Below are 15,249 nucleotides of genomic sequence, written 5' to 3' on the forward strand. Positions count from 1 at the left end.
CACAATCTGATGCCTGAAGAGGTAAAACAGAGAAATAGAAGGAGCACTTGGTTGCCTGGATTGGGGAAAACATGTTTTCACTTTAAGGCCTTAAAGGGGTTTTCCATGTTAAGAGTGTGGCTATCACCTGTAGCTCTTACTTCAGACTAGATACAGTCCACTGGCAAGGAGCACTACCGAGAGTAAAGGAGAATGGAAGAGGAAGCAGACAGCGCCACTCTCTGTGTAGTGGCGGAAGCGAGTCACTGCAGCTCAAATGAATGGGGGCTGAACTGTAGTGACCTGGTCTTACCACTACACAAAGCAGGGCGCTGTCTGCTTCTAGTTTCATCCTTTAAACTGATCTTTATGGGTTTTAGGTGTTGATGACTTATCTTAGGGATATGTCCTCTAAATTTAAAGCCTTGAAAATCCCTTTAAGAGCCTGAAGACCCCATCTAGTCATTGTCATATGAGAGACTGGTTATAATATACATGGTGCATCTCTTGAAAGGGGTTGTCAGGAGACTGAAAAATTGACATCTTTCTTCCAGAAATAGCGCCACACCTGACCACAGGTAGTGTGTGGCATTGCAGCCCAGCTCCATTTATCTCTATGCATCTGATCTGCAATACCGGCACAAACCATGGTCAGGGGTGGCGCTGTTTATGGAAGAAAGCAGCCATATGCTTCAACCTCCCTTTAAGACTTAGGAACTATCACACCTATCATGTAACAGAACTACTTTCTCTCTATGCGACGGCGGCGTATTGGAAATTTCCACATCTGCTTTTGTATCTCTGATATCTTTAATAGAATTTGTAAAGATCAAGTGAAACATTTGGAGGATAAATACATAAATTTGGAATGAGCGAAAACCCCCCGAACCTCGGTGCCAGACCCCATAGGCTAAATAAAGTATCCGCCCTATCTAATATTTCAGGATGTGACTAAAGGCTCCGTCTGGGGTTTGTGGACACCCAGTATTAAGTGGGTGTTTTTTTTCTGAAAAGGTAATATTCCGATAGTGGAGAAAAATTTGTTACACGGATGTAGCAGACTTGGGTTTGTCAACTTTGGATAAGATCCTAAAAACATCTCAGCTCTGCTACATCCATGGTTGGTATAGAGCTGTCACTGTAAGGCACGGGCATTGCAACATTGTTACTATAAGTCACAACATTGCAACATTGTTACTATAAGTCACAACATTGCAACATTTCATTACTAAGGACTACAAGTCCCAGCATTCCAGAGGTGTAGACTATTCGGATCTCTTATGGACAACACTAGGGGGTGCAGGACACATGCCGCCCTTCCGTGCCCCCGGCCCAGGTATGGGGCTCATTCCCATCAGTGTAAGCCATGGATATTGCAACATTGTTACTATAAGTCCCAGACCTTGCAACATTTTGTTACTACGGACTACAAGTCTCAGCATTCCAGAGGTGTAGAATATGCTGATTTCTTATGGACACCACTAGGGGGTGCAGGACAGATTCCACCATTTCGTGGACCCCCCCCCCCCCCCCCCCCCCCCCCCGGCCCAGGTATGGGGCTTATTCCCATGAGTGTAACTTGAGAAGGTTTATAACAAGTAGGTAACAGTTTCAGGCCTGTGTCATGGAGCATTAGTGAGAACCTCATGCTGGGAGATAGAAGGCTGGACGCAGGGGGGGCTGGGCAGTGCCGCATCCTATTCCTGGACAGACCTTTGCCCTCCTGCAAATAAAACATTCATGAGGGTAGAATAGAAAGCCTGCAGGTAATGGCGTTCCAGAGAAGCGTCCATCTGCTGCATTACTCCATACAGAGGGGAATAAAGGACCCCGGACGCTGATTAATAACGGCCTGTCACCGCAATAAAACATCTGCACGGCACTCAATAGGTTAAATGACCGGTACTAAAATCTATAGTGGAGACCATATAAGAGGTAATATCCTATCAATGCCACATCTGGTCTGTATGGAGAGTCGTGACCTCATACTATCATTGTGTGACATCATCACGGCTCCGGTGACATCACGCTACGATCGAGAAAGGTTGAATTGTGAAACTTTTTTGGGTTTGACTTAGTTTCCGTTCACACGCCGCTTATCGCCCTTTCCAAAAGTTAGAGGAGAATAATTCTGTAGTTCTGTACTTTCGGGGGCTAATGCAGAGAATATTGAGAAATTGTGGTATCCTGTGCTATATCTGACTCCAGACGACGAAACAAAGAGCTGACTGTATCTGTATGGAGATAACTCAATCTCATATCAAAGCTGGCGTGGGGTCATATGACAAACTCAGCTCTGCTACATCTGATAAGTTCACCCCTGCTGGTAACCTTATGTGTCTATAGGTCCCAGACCACATCTACTTAGTCTATAGATAAACACAACGGACCACCACCCCCCTCCTCCCCCCACCCCTTCATCCCAGAGGGACCTCTGGTCAGGCTGGGATTTATAGTACTATTACATTCCATCTAGTGTTTCTATAAGTTCACAAATCTGCTCCACACTGATCCCCTAAATAATATATACTAGAGCCCATGTTAACGTAACCGTAAATTGTGCCAAATGACAAATCTGCTCCACACCGATCCCCTAAATAATATATACTAGAGCCCATGTTAACGTAACCGTAAATTGTGCCAAATGACAAATCTGCTCCACACCGATCCCCTAAATAATATATACTAGAGCCCTTGTTAATGTAACAATAAATTGTGCCAAATCACAAATTCAGCTCTGCAAATCTTTGTATATAACGGTAAACTAGATGCATTAAGCTTCAATAAAATGTGAAAATATGTTAAAAAGCTATTGGATCACATTGTCAAAGATATCTGAGGAGGCTTTAAATTCACTCCCCGTTCAAAGATTCACCCCAGGGGCAGCTGCTCCTCTAAATCATCAAGGTAGAACCGTAGGTTTGTTTTGTAATGGCGACCTGGGTGATTCATTGTGAGCCCCAACGTCACAAAAACCCAAGGAGTGGAAGAGTTACTGTGCCATTAACATTCTTTCATTCTCCATCTCCTCAGGAGGCATCTAAGGTCCATCCATGGTGGACCATCCACCTCCACGGCTATAGGAGGACAATGCCTGGAATGCTGGCAATGTGTTTCTATTTTTGTCACACCTATGTGTGGCCATCCATCTGGTCTTAATCAATCAGTCTCATCCAAAAAGCTTTGCTGTACTTGCAGCTGAAATAATACACCTCTTCATCAGTTCTCCTACTTAACACGTCTTCTGCCAGGACACTTACTGGGTTATTTGTCAACTCCAGAGATGTCTGGCACCAAGGCTCCGGGGCTTTAAGAAACTGGACCAGTCATGTAGCTATATTGAAACCAGTGGAGATCTGACTTGGTCGGGATTTGGGAGGTCTACCTAATCCTTAGGAATCAAGGAAATTTCAATCTTCATTGAAGGTTTCAGATCTTCACCAATGTTGATATAATCTGATGTTCTTAATCTAGAATTCTTAAGGGTTCTTCAGTTGAGTTCTTGTAGGTTCCCACTTTTTATAGGACAGTTAAGAGGGCTTTTCATTTCATTTGTAGATTTAAGCTTTTCAACTGTTGTCGGCCCACAACTATACATCCCCATCCACCATATATATGTATCTTGATGTCCACAATCATTAAAGCATAATAGGCCTTCAACTAGACCTCTCTGAAAGTGACCTGGATCAGGTCAAGGATCAGGCAGAGAAATTTAACATGCCTGATCTTTCTTTTCCCACCCTTATCTGTTAACCAGAGAAATGTGGAGGCCCCATTAGATTTGCCTCCGTGGGGCCCCTAAAACTTTACCCCATCTTTAGGTTTCAATGAAGCACCAGCTACCTCACAATAGATCATGTGAGTTCTCGAGATTACAATCTACGTCTTGTTTAGCTTTGGAACATCTGTTGTGGCTGATATCGGTTCCGGTTGAGCAATGGGAAGAGGATTGTGATGACTGGCAGTATCCACGTAGAAGCAGATAGAAACTTCACATTGTTCTTTTTTGGTTTCGAGTTACTTGTTGTAGCTACTTTTTGTCATTTCAGATATTGGTGGCCCATATCGAGCTGACTTGAGTAGATCTCACAGAACTTTGCATATTTTAGGTCCTGCAGAAGCCTTGGGGGGTCTGGCGCTCATTGAATTGCATGCTCATCTGGTGAGGGCCGGGTTAACTTATTTACATTGGATTGCCATTCATCAGGTGAACTTTGCTAAGTATCAGCTGGTCATACACAGGAGGTCGGAAGCACACATGGTCACTTCTTCTTTTTTTCCGCTAAGTGTTTCTATTACTTTCCCCACCAGCCTCGGCACAAAGTTGTGTGGGGGATGGAAATATTACTGCCGAGGAGGCGTGCGCATAACAATACCTACCTCTGTCCTTTCTCTCCTTTGTGCTTTTCATGTCAGGGATGTTTTGCCATGCTGCCTGGGTAACTGTTCTGAAAGGTTGAAATATCCCTTGTTGAAGGAGTTTTTTGACCGAGTGCCCCCTGACATTACCTTTTGTTCTATAGAGGTGTTTGATCCTATCCCTTTCTCCTGAAGGAGAGAAAAACCCCTTCCCAACCTTTAACCTTTTCTGAGCTGCGGAGGTTAAACACAGACAAGCTTAAAAAATACAAAAAGTTTTCTTTCTTATTTTATTTTCGAAGCTAAATTTTTGTTTACTAAAAATGTTGTCAACGGTGGTTTATCGTAAGATGTTTTTTAGCTCTTGGTATTGATAAACCAAACTCCCATCTTCTACAGTTTCTGTGGATATATAGTAGGGTTATTGGAGTTTTTTTAAAAACTTCAGTAACAAATCCTGGTCACATGTGTGACACCAATTTGCAAACTAGGTCTAATCAGATACATAAGATATTACCGGGACAAGTCAACAGTCCATGGGACACGCGTTGGCCCGGACAACCATCTAATGTATAGATGTTCAGTCAGCATGTGTTTGGGAAAAATAGGTCGGACATGTTGAATTTCTTTTGTTCTCAAAAGCTTATCCTGTAGAAAATACCTGCATTCTCAGCTTGGACCAAGGATGCATGTTTAAGGGGAAGTTTTAAGACGCAGGTTTCGTAAAGTCTCAGATCACCTTAAGGTTCAACTGTGATGGTGTGACCTTCAAAATGGTCAACCCTACTTTTTACCAATTAATGGGATGATGAAACTTAAGAAAGTCCCTATTGTAGTCACATGATGAAAACATTTTTTGGTCAATGGTCTCCAATGGTCTCCTTTTTATTTCTTTGGGCAGGTAAACTGGAGAGTTGTAATTTGCCAAATCCTGGAAAGCCAAGTAATGAGGCCAAAAGTTAGAGATTAGGGATGAGCAGCCCCAATCAGATTTGTCAAGTTCGAACGAACCTAGAAAAAAAGTTGGGTTTGGGTTTGAAAAACCGAACCCTAACCAAACGTTAACACCCACGATCAGTGGTTTAAATGCCACCAGCAAAGCCGAACATTACAGTTCGGGTCTCCTCATCCCTATTGAAGTCCACTGCCCAGGATGCACGTAATTAGTTGGTCATTCCATATTCCATAATGTGAAATTCACCAAAAAGTTCAAAAACCCATCTAAAATCTCGTAATAAAATACGATGAAACATATCAGCAAGTTTTTGTGCTCTCACTAGGTGACCTATATTTTGGTTCCCCTCTATATTCATCGCTGCCATCATGGGGTTAATCCTTCGCGAGGAGTTTCTTTCCTTCTTTTTTTTTTTTTTTTTTCCTCTCCCTTTTTGAAAATTGAATTTTACTGCAACAAAGTAAAGTCTAACGGCCCCCGCGAGACAATATTACAGCTACTATATTGTTTTCTAAGCTGATGTCATCTTTCACAGGACCAACTTTCAAACAAAAGACAGAACATTTCTAACAAATATATCACTGTGCGAAAGGAAATCTACGAAATTGTTTAGCACAAGGTGAACTGATAACGAGGGAAGAAAAAAAAAAAAATTCCCTTTGCTCAGTCAACAAAATGACGATCTGTTTATTTTTGTAGCCGGTTGGGAATGTTTTATCTTAAAGCCAAGGTGTTTTTCTTGTGCTAACAGATTCATTTTTTATGTACTTTTTGTTTTTGTCATTTTAATTTTCCCACCGGTTCTCCTTTTGGGGGCTACCGGTGTCAGGATTCTGGTACCTTCTACCTTTATTGTAAATGAAAGGGGCTTTCTGATGATGAACTTTTATGACTTGTCCATCAGTCATGTAGTAAAAGTCAGGCCGGTGGGGGTCTGGCTGTCAGGACACCTACTGATTCTGAGAACAAGTGGGTCTTGTTTCCTTTTTTATGGCATTTGTGCATGGTCAATCTCTCCCGATTATCAGTAAGAATAGACTCACATCCCACTAACTCCATATTCCATAAGGGTAACCTAAATGTTTGACCCCCATTGTACTGGTCTCCTAGTACAAAGGGACTTTGAAGACCCTCTCCAGTTGTAGCAAGGTAAAACTTTTTTGGTTATAGCAGTTTAAACAAAAACATTACAAAAAGTTAACGTTTTACAGAGTTTTTTTTTTAGCCTTCCTTATTTTATTGTACATACGGCTTTGAATAACCCCTATTATTTTTTCGGATTTTTTCGGGAAAGCAGTAAAACATGCCTATAGCAAGTTGAAGCTTTTGCTTGTTTTGTCCACTTATTTCCATGTCCTAGATTTGTCGGAAATGTGGCCTTTTTTTATGGTTTTGCATTACAAGTCTTCCTCGATCCTAATTGTAGGGTGTGATGCGGATGACTCACAAACACTTGTGTCGTGATCAGATCTCCATTATAAGCAGATGTTGGAAATACCACCGTTTTTTTTTTTTCTGTTTTTGTTTCCTTTTCACTCCGAAAAACTCGACATTGCCCCTCATTATCGTGTTGTATTTATTTACAAACTTTGCAAACAGTTCTGGGAGAAGTAACCGACCCATAGTAAGAGCGTCATAACAGTATCACGTTCACCAGGCGGCAGACTAGGAGCGGCACACTTGAGCGTTAGCTGCGTCTCAAGAGCCCCTTTGACTGACATAAAAATCATTCCCATATTTGAAAGGGGACAGTATTCCGCACCTGTTCTCCGTATCCTTCTCCAGTCATAACATTGGAGTCATTTGATTCTGTTCATTAAAAAAAAATAAAAAATAAAGGGACGGTCACCGGCCAAGAGGGTGACTATGTGTAGCCCGGGGAAGGGCAGGTCCTGCGAGAGACGACTTTAATGAGTTTACATTTAAAATAGATACTTAGAACATATTTAATTAAAATATATATATATAGTAATTTTTAAAATTTAATTAAAAGAAAAATGTTATTAAAAAACGCAGAGGTCTGTCCATCAATAGACTTTGGCTTATAGATGGGGGTTAATCCTTCTATTCCCAGTTACTTATTGATTTATCTGAATTAAAAAATATTGGTGATATTTCCTAAAAAAAAAAAATTGTTTTATTAAAAAATAGCTCAAGTTTTTTTAAAAAAATCCCCCCCCCTTTTTTTAAGTTATAGTGAGTACAAAGTTGGAATTTGTACCCTGACAAATGACGCGTGACATGTTCCCTATCTGCTCGAATGGAACTACCTGAAATGGCTGATAACAGGAAACAATAGACTGTTTAAGGACCAGACCTTAGGCCTAGTGTCCTCTAGTGTTTCATGGACATCAGGTCTCACTTTGCTTGGGTCATACAGGAACATCTGATGCCCATCTGTGTCCTTACGTGTGCCCTTGTGGCTATACAAGGGAATTAAGGTAAATTGGTTTCCAGGGACAGAAGGTGAAACACGAGACTGTTTTATGCTTTGTTGTTGCTTCAGGCCTAGTAAGTGACTATTTTGCTGACCAAATGGCTTTCATTGTACCTCACTCATGACTAATAGCACATGTTGAACCTGGGGAAGTTGTCACCTTCCTCCCTGTTTACATAAGCCAGCCATAGACAGAATGCCCCTGGAGTGACCGGTGGTCTGGTATATTTGCTGTAGGCCATTCGTTTTTTCAAGGAACAAGCTCTGAAATATAAGGGAAGGTTCTCAAATGTTGTACGAATGCACTAAAAGCCAACAGTGAAAATTTAGAACCAAAGGAAAAGTGAAAAGAATATTCAAAATGGCCGCCGTATCATATAACAAAAATATCTTTGTTTTCCATTGCATCCAATCACAACACAGCTTTCATTTTTCAAGAGCAGAAATTGGAATTAAAGCTGAGCTGTGATTGGTTACAAGTAACATCATGGAAGACCATTGATCGTGAATTCTTTAAAGGGATTGTCCTAAATTGAGTCAGCTAAATAATTGTCCAATAAAGAGAGTTGGACATGGGTCGTGACAAGGATGTTGTGGCCTCATTCTCTTCAGAACACACGGTAACATCAATAATGGTGATGAGACTCATCCTATGAATATAGATTTAGGCCAATCTCTTAATCTGATCGTAAAGGAGATGGGGCAAATAGGTTTCCCAAGCTATATGTATTTACCTTTGAATCTGCCCCAGTTAGGGCATTTCGTTAAAGAACTAGGGCAATAAAGTAAATCCTATGAACATCCTTCTGCCCATCAATACATTATTAGGCTGCATTCACACACATGTATGGGGGACGTATATACGGCCGACGTATGTATGGCCGATATACGTCCCCCATACACTTCTATTGGCTCACGGCCCTGTACGGGAGTGGTACGGCGCAGCACCGTACCGCTCCGTAGCCCGGGAAAAGATAGGACATGTCCTATCTTTTCCCGTGATACGGCGGCGTGCGCTGTATCTTCCTATGGAGAGGGGCGGGAGTGAGCTGCGCTCATCCCCTGCTCCTCTCTGCGGCACCGATGTATGCCCGCAGTACTACGGTACGGAGGGCATACATCATGTGAATGTAGCCTTATAAAGTTGAGTGAAGTTTCGTCCTCACGTAAAGAATCTCCACATTTCACAAATCACCTCTTCCCTCCGCACCGTCATGTCCTATGACTTTCCTCTCCCTTATAAATATTCAGATAATGACGCACCGGTCATAACATAAAATCCAAACAAATCCCCCCCAAAAAATCAAAAAACCCATAAAACCTGACCTATAATTCTTCCCCTACTGGCGGCACATTACGGGAGGGCGATAAAAAAGATGAAATATTCACAAACACTTTCCCCCCAAAATCCACCAGAGGAGAATAGACTCATCCTTATGTCAGTCTTGTTAGAGAGGGATTAAGAAACCGGCAATTATTTCGGCGACCTTAATTGTCGCTCTGCAGGCAAAAACTGTGTAATTGGGGCAGGTTTTTTTTTTTTTAGTTTCGGTTGGCGGGCCGCACACCTGCAGCACATCGCAGGGTATAATGTCAGCTTTCAGCGCGCGGCTCTGCCAGGTTCTGTCACCACCAGTCACTGCGTTTCTCCGAGAATACTTTGGGTCTGGTGTATAATGTGGCTTCTGTGCCCCGAAAAGAAGGGAGCATTTTCCGTGGCGCACAATGGAATGTACAACATCAACACTGGCTTCATTATATTTTAACGCCTACCTTCAGTGCCGCTTCGGTCGACACAGTTTGAGGTTTCATTGTTATGTTATAATGGGCCTGTGCACATTTGAAATTCCCCCTATTATTCAGCTTATTAAAGCAATACTGACTTGATTATCAGGCTGCGGTATAGCGAAGAGTCTGTGCGCGAGCCAAATCTGCGGCCGACCACATTCCACCATGTGTTAAAAAAAAAAAAATCACAAAAGCAGAGTTGTGCATCTCATATCGGATCGGCTATTTGTGCTCTTATGTTGTGGGCTCAGTAACTGGATGAATATTTCATGGGGAATGTGAAGATATCTCTGTCCGTCCCGGCTCTTGGCTCATGGTCGAAGCGGTGGGTCAAAGTTAAAGGACGGATGTAGTGGGGATGAGTCTGTCGTTTGCGCGCTTCAGGCAAAGCCTGAGGATGGGAAGGGACATTTCAATGACACATCGAACTCTGCTTTACTGATAGACGCTGGTTGTCACAACTTTGTCATTGATTTAAATAAGATTGTTCTGGGTTTCATGTTGGTTGCAGGTGCAGCTATGTGATGTGTTCACTAGGTAGATTTCCTAGTGTCCTATAGATTCCTGTTATATAATGTCATTTCTGCAGACAAAGTATTACTACAACTACTATAATACTGCCCCCTATGTGCAAGAATATAACTACTATAATACTGCCCCCTATGTGCAAGAATATAACTACTATAATACTGCCCCCTATGTGCAAGAATATAACTACTATAATACTGCCCCTATGTACAAGAATATAACTACTATAATACTGCCCCCTATGTACAAGAATATAACTACTATAATACTGCCCCCTATGTACAAGAATATAACTACTATAATACTGCCCCCTATGTACAAGAATATAACTACTATAATACTGCCCCTATGTACAAGAATATAACTACTATAATACTGCTCCCTATGTGCAGGAATATAACTACTATAATACTGCCCCCTATGTACAAGAATATAACTAATATAACACTGCCCCCTATGTACAAGAATATAACTACTATAATACTGCCCCCTATGTACAAGAATATAACTACTATAATACTGCCCCCTATGTACAAGAATATAACTACTATAATACTTGTCCTTCTCTTGCCTCTTGATCTGCTGTAAAGAAGCCAATCACATTGCACATATCAGGCCTGGTCATTGTTGAATTACAATTGTCAATAGTTCCCCTATAATAACACATTCATTCCTATTACATCATGTTATAGTGATCTCTCAGCACTTCCAATGAGCCATTTTGACTCCCCCTCTCCCCATACCCCTATGTCCTATAATAGTAATAATGGAGGAACATTATATTGTAGCACTAGGCATATGTATCCAATAAATCCGACGCATTTCGCTTCCTACTTAAACGACCAGGGACTCTGCGGTGGGGAGTCGTGTCCAGGACTAGACTGGTGTAACCCCTGGCACCTTAACACATGGACTCCATTAGAAATCCCATTACCTCTATGGACTCCCCCTTCCTAAAGAGCCGGCACGGAGGAGAACAGCGCAGTTTTTTTTTCCTTTCCAGCCAGACGGACTAATTTGGCGCGCGGAGAGTTAACAGACTTTTGGCCCCTAAGGGAGATCCTCTGTATTTTGCTATCTGACATGTTGTCATATAGAAAGAAATCAATTGGTAATTAAATGATGCACCTTGTGAAGATGACAAAAGGCATTTGGTTGCAAAAAGAGAACTGGGTTGTGAGGGGTTTGTAATGAAGGCCTAATGACTATTCATAAGAGATTTTCCGTCCGTTGATCCACTTGACTGGAATGTTCTGCCCCCGAGAGTATGAGCTGTCAGATTCTCTCACCTCACAGAAGCCGCCGCTATCGACGGTGTGGAGTTTGAGCGAGGTTTTATCTAGTCGTTGCTCAAGGCCTGTCTTAGGTCACATGCAGAAGGCTCACATCTGGCTTCCTGTAGGTGCAACCTCGGGACATAAATTTTGACTCATTTTTTTTAAAACTATAAATATGTAGGACCGACGCTGAATAAGTTACCTTGGATTCATATCGCCAACGTTCCGCCGTGCCGTTTTAGAAGCGCCAAACCGGGAGGATGTCAGTGTAATTCGTAATTAGCCGACTCATTTGTTAGCGGCGGTAGAATGACCTTTTTACATAAATTCTACGGAGAAAAAAGGGATTAAAGGAGTGAAAACTGGTAATTTTATATTATTGCTGTAATAATGGAATGACCTATACCGGGTCTGGCCCAACTAGTAATACCCCCCTCTACTGCAGGAAATAGACTACAGGCTATAAATATAAATGTACAAGACAATAAATGCCCCCTATGTACAGAAATATAACTACTATAATACTGCCCTCTATGTACAAGAATATAACTACTATAATACTGCCCCCTATGTACAGGAATATAACTACTATAATACTGCCCCCTATGTACAAGAATATAACTACTATAATACTGCCCCCTATGTACAGGAATATAACTACTATAATACTGCCCCCTATGTACAGGAATATAACTACTATAATACTGCCCCCTATGTACAAGAATATAACTACTATAATACTGCCCCCTATGTACAGGAATATAACTACTATAATACTGCCCCCTATGTACAAGAATATAACTACTATAATACTGCCCCCAATGTACAGGAATATAACTACTATAATACTGCTCCCTATGTACAGGAATATAACTACTATAATACTGCCCCCTATGTACAAGAATATAACTACTATAATACTGCCCCTATGTACAAGAATATAACTACTATAATACTGCCCCTATGTACAAGAATATAACTACTATAATACTGCCCCTATGTACAAGAATATAACTACTATAATACTGCCCCCTATGTACAAGAATATAACTACTATAATACTGCCCCCTATGTACAGGAATATAACTACTATAATACTGCCCCCTATGTACAAGAATATAACTACTATAATACTGCCCCTATGTACAAGAATATAACTACTATAATACTGCCACCTATGTACAAGAATATAACTACTATAATACTGCCCCCTATGTACAGGAATATAACTACTACTATAATACTGCCCCCTATGTACAGGAATATAACTACTATAATACTGCCCCTATGTACAAGAATATAACTACTATAATACTGCCCCCTATGTACAAGAATATAACTACTATAATACTGCCTCTATGTACAGGAATATAACTACTATAATACTGCCCCCTATGTACAAGAATATAACTACTATAATACTGCCCCCTATGTACAAGAATATAACTACTATAATACTGCTCCCTATGTACAGGAATATAACTACTATAATACTGCCCCCTATGTACAAGAATATAACTACTATAATACTGCCTCTATGTACAGGAATATAACTACTATAATACTGCCCCTATGTACAGGAATATAACTACTATAATACTGCCCCCTATGTACAGGAATATAACTACTATAATACTGCCCCCTATGTACAAGAATATAACTACTATAATACTGCCCCCTATGTACAAGAATATAACTACTATAATACTGCTCCCTATGTACAGGAATATAACTACTATAATACTGCCCCCTATGTACAAGAATATAACTACTATAATACTGCCCCCTATGTACAGGAATATAACTACTATAATACTGCCCCCTATGTACAGGGATATAACTACTATAATACTGCCCCCTATGTACAGGAATATAACTACTATAATACTGCCTCTATGTACAGGAATATAACTACTATAATACTGCCCCCTATGTACAAGAATTCATCATTAGGTTCACATAATCTGCATAATCCATGTACTTATAATCTCCATACTACCATACTACAAGTGTGAACAGGGCCTGGATGTGATACACGTGTGTAGATGCTGGGGGTTGTAGTCCTGCCACACCTGTACATATTTGCAGTGTTACTATAATAAAGCCTCTTCCTAAATGTGATTTTGCGCGTTAGTCATAGACCTCCCACTTGTGGCTGAGGGAATGTTAGAAAACACGGCTTTTATCAGATTACAGCTGATTCTCAGACCCAGGAGGATAGAGAGAAAAACGTTAAATGCATCAATTCCCTTTAACTACAGCGATGGGTAATGCCTCGGTCAGAGAGGTAGCAAAAATTGAATTATGTTTCTCGAATCCCAATCCATTATTTGAACTTCTATTTTGTTTGCGACGATTCTTTTGCAGAGATTCGAGATTCTGTCTCTGGTTTTCAGGCGTCTTGGCAGACTATTTACTTCTGCGGTGGAGATACGATGGGATGGGGGTAGGGAGTGCAGGGACGTGGGATATAGTATGGGGGGGGGAATACGGCAAATTCTTTGAGCCATCGATAAAAACATTGAAATAGAAATTGTGTAATAGTCTCAGAGTTTTGAGGATTTTGCATTATGCTGAGCTGATTGTTATTAGATAACATGGCACTAAGTACGACGGAAGCAAATTGGGGACAATTTTAATGCATACATTTGTCCAAGACAGGGCCAGATCAGCAGTGCTGGGTGCAGGATAAAACTATTGGTAAGATTTTGGAACTGGAGGCAATAATAGTGCCCAACAGGGCCAAAGAAGATTCAATGCCAGGTTTGGACTGGTTGAAGATGATCTTCTAGTGAGTCAAGACAGTGATGACCACCAAAGGTCTCTATTTGGCACAGGCTGACTCAAGTTGGATCCACCAGTGGGATTCAAGTTGGATCCACCAGTGGGATTCAAGTTGGATCCACCAGTGGGATTCAAGTTGGATCCACCAGTGGGATTCAAGTTGGATCCACCAGTGGGATTCAAGTTGGATCCACCAGTGGGATTCAAGTTGGATCCACCAGTGGGGTTCAAGTTGGATCCACCAGTGGGGTTCAAGTTGGATCCACCAGTGGGGTTCAAGTTGGATCCACCAGTGGGGTTCAAGTTGGATCCACCAGTGGGATTCATCTTGGGTTGTCTTTTACTCACTCATTACTGTCTTAAGTCGTGGGCCCATTTCTGGTACATAGTGGGCCCATGACCTAAGACAGTAATGAGTGAATAAGAGACAACCCAAGGTGGACCCCCCAGAGCACCAAAGTGGGCTCAGGCCCTCAGACAATAGCAGAGAGTGAAAGACAATGCAGACCCTGCAGAGTACCAAAAATAAGTCCAGGACCTTAGACAGTAATGAGTGAGTAAGAGACAACTCAAGGTGAACCCAGCACAGTACCAAAAGTGGGCCCAGGAACTCAGACAGTAATGAAGGCGTATTGAGCAACCCAAGATGAACCCACCAGTGTACTAAAAGTTAGCCCATGACCTAAGACAGTAATGATTGAGTAAAAGACAAACCAAGGTGGAACCACCAGCATACCAAAAGTGGGTCCAGGACCTCAGACAGTAATGAGTGAGTAAAAGACAGAGTAGACCAACCAGAGAACCAAAAGTGGGCACAGGACCAAAGATAGTAATGGCCCCCAAAGGCTCGTTACTGAGGTATATTGCCTAGGGTTGTTGGAGGGTGGGCGCCACAGCCTAGTCCAATACTGCAACAGCACACCCATAATACTGCCATTTAGTGCCTTCATTAAAATAAATTGTCACACATTTTATATAAACATCTATATGATTTCCCAACAAGAGACTGTGAGTGATGGGGACTTGTTCTACGTAGGAGACCCAGTGTAATTGTTTTGGCCCTGGCCCTATCGTACAACATAGAACTACGGCTATAGAGGGTGCTATGACCATCTTGTGCCTCTTGGAAGTGCTGATACAAA

General features: G+C 41.6%; 1 protein-coding gene across 3 annotated transcripts in view; it reads left to right on the forward strand.

The window, feature by feature from the left end:
• ZEB2 (zinc finger E-box binding homeobox 2) overlaps positions 1 to 15,249 on the forward strand; it is a 112,164-nt gene that overhangs the window by 34,618 nt on the left and 62,297 nt on the right. The window lies entirely within an intron of this gene.

This window comes from Engystomops pustulosus, chromosome 8 (assembly GCF_040894005.1).
Source record: "Engystomops pustulosus chromosome 8, aEngPut4.maternal, whole genome shotgun sequence".
Taxonomy (NCBI): Eukaryota; Metazoa; Chordata; class Amphibia; order Anura; family Leptodactylidae; genus Engystomops; species Engystomops pustulosus.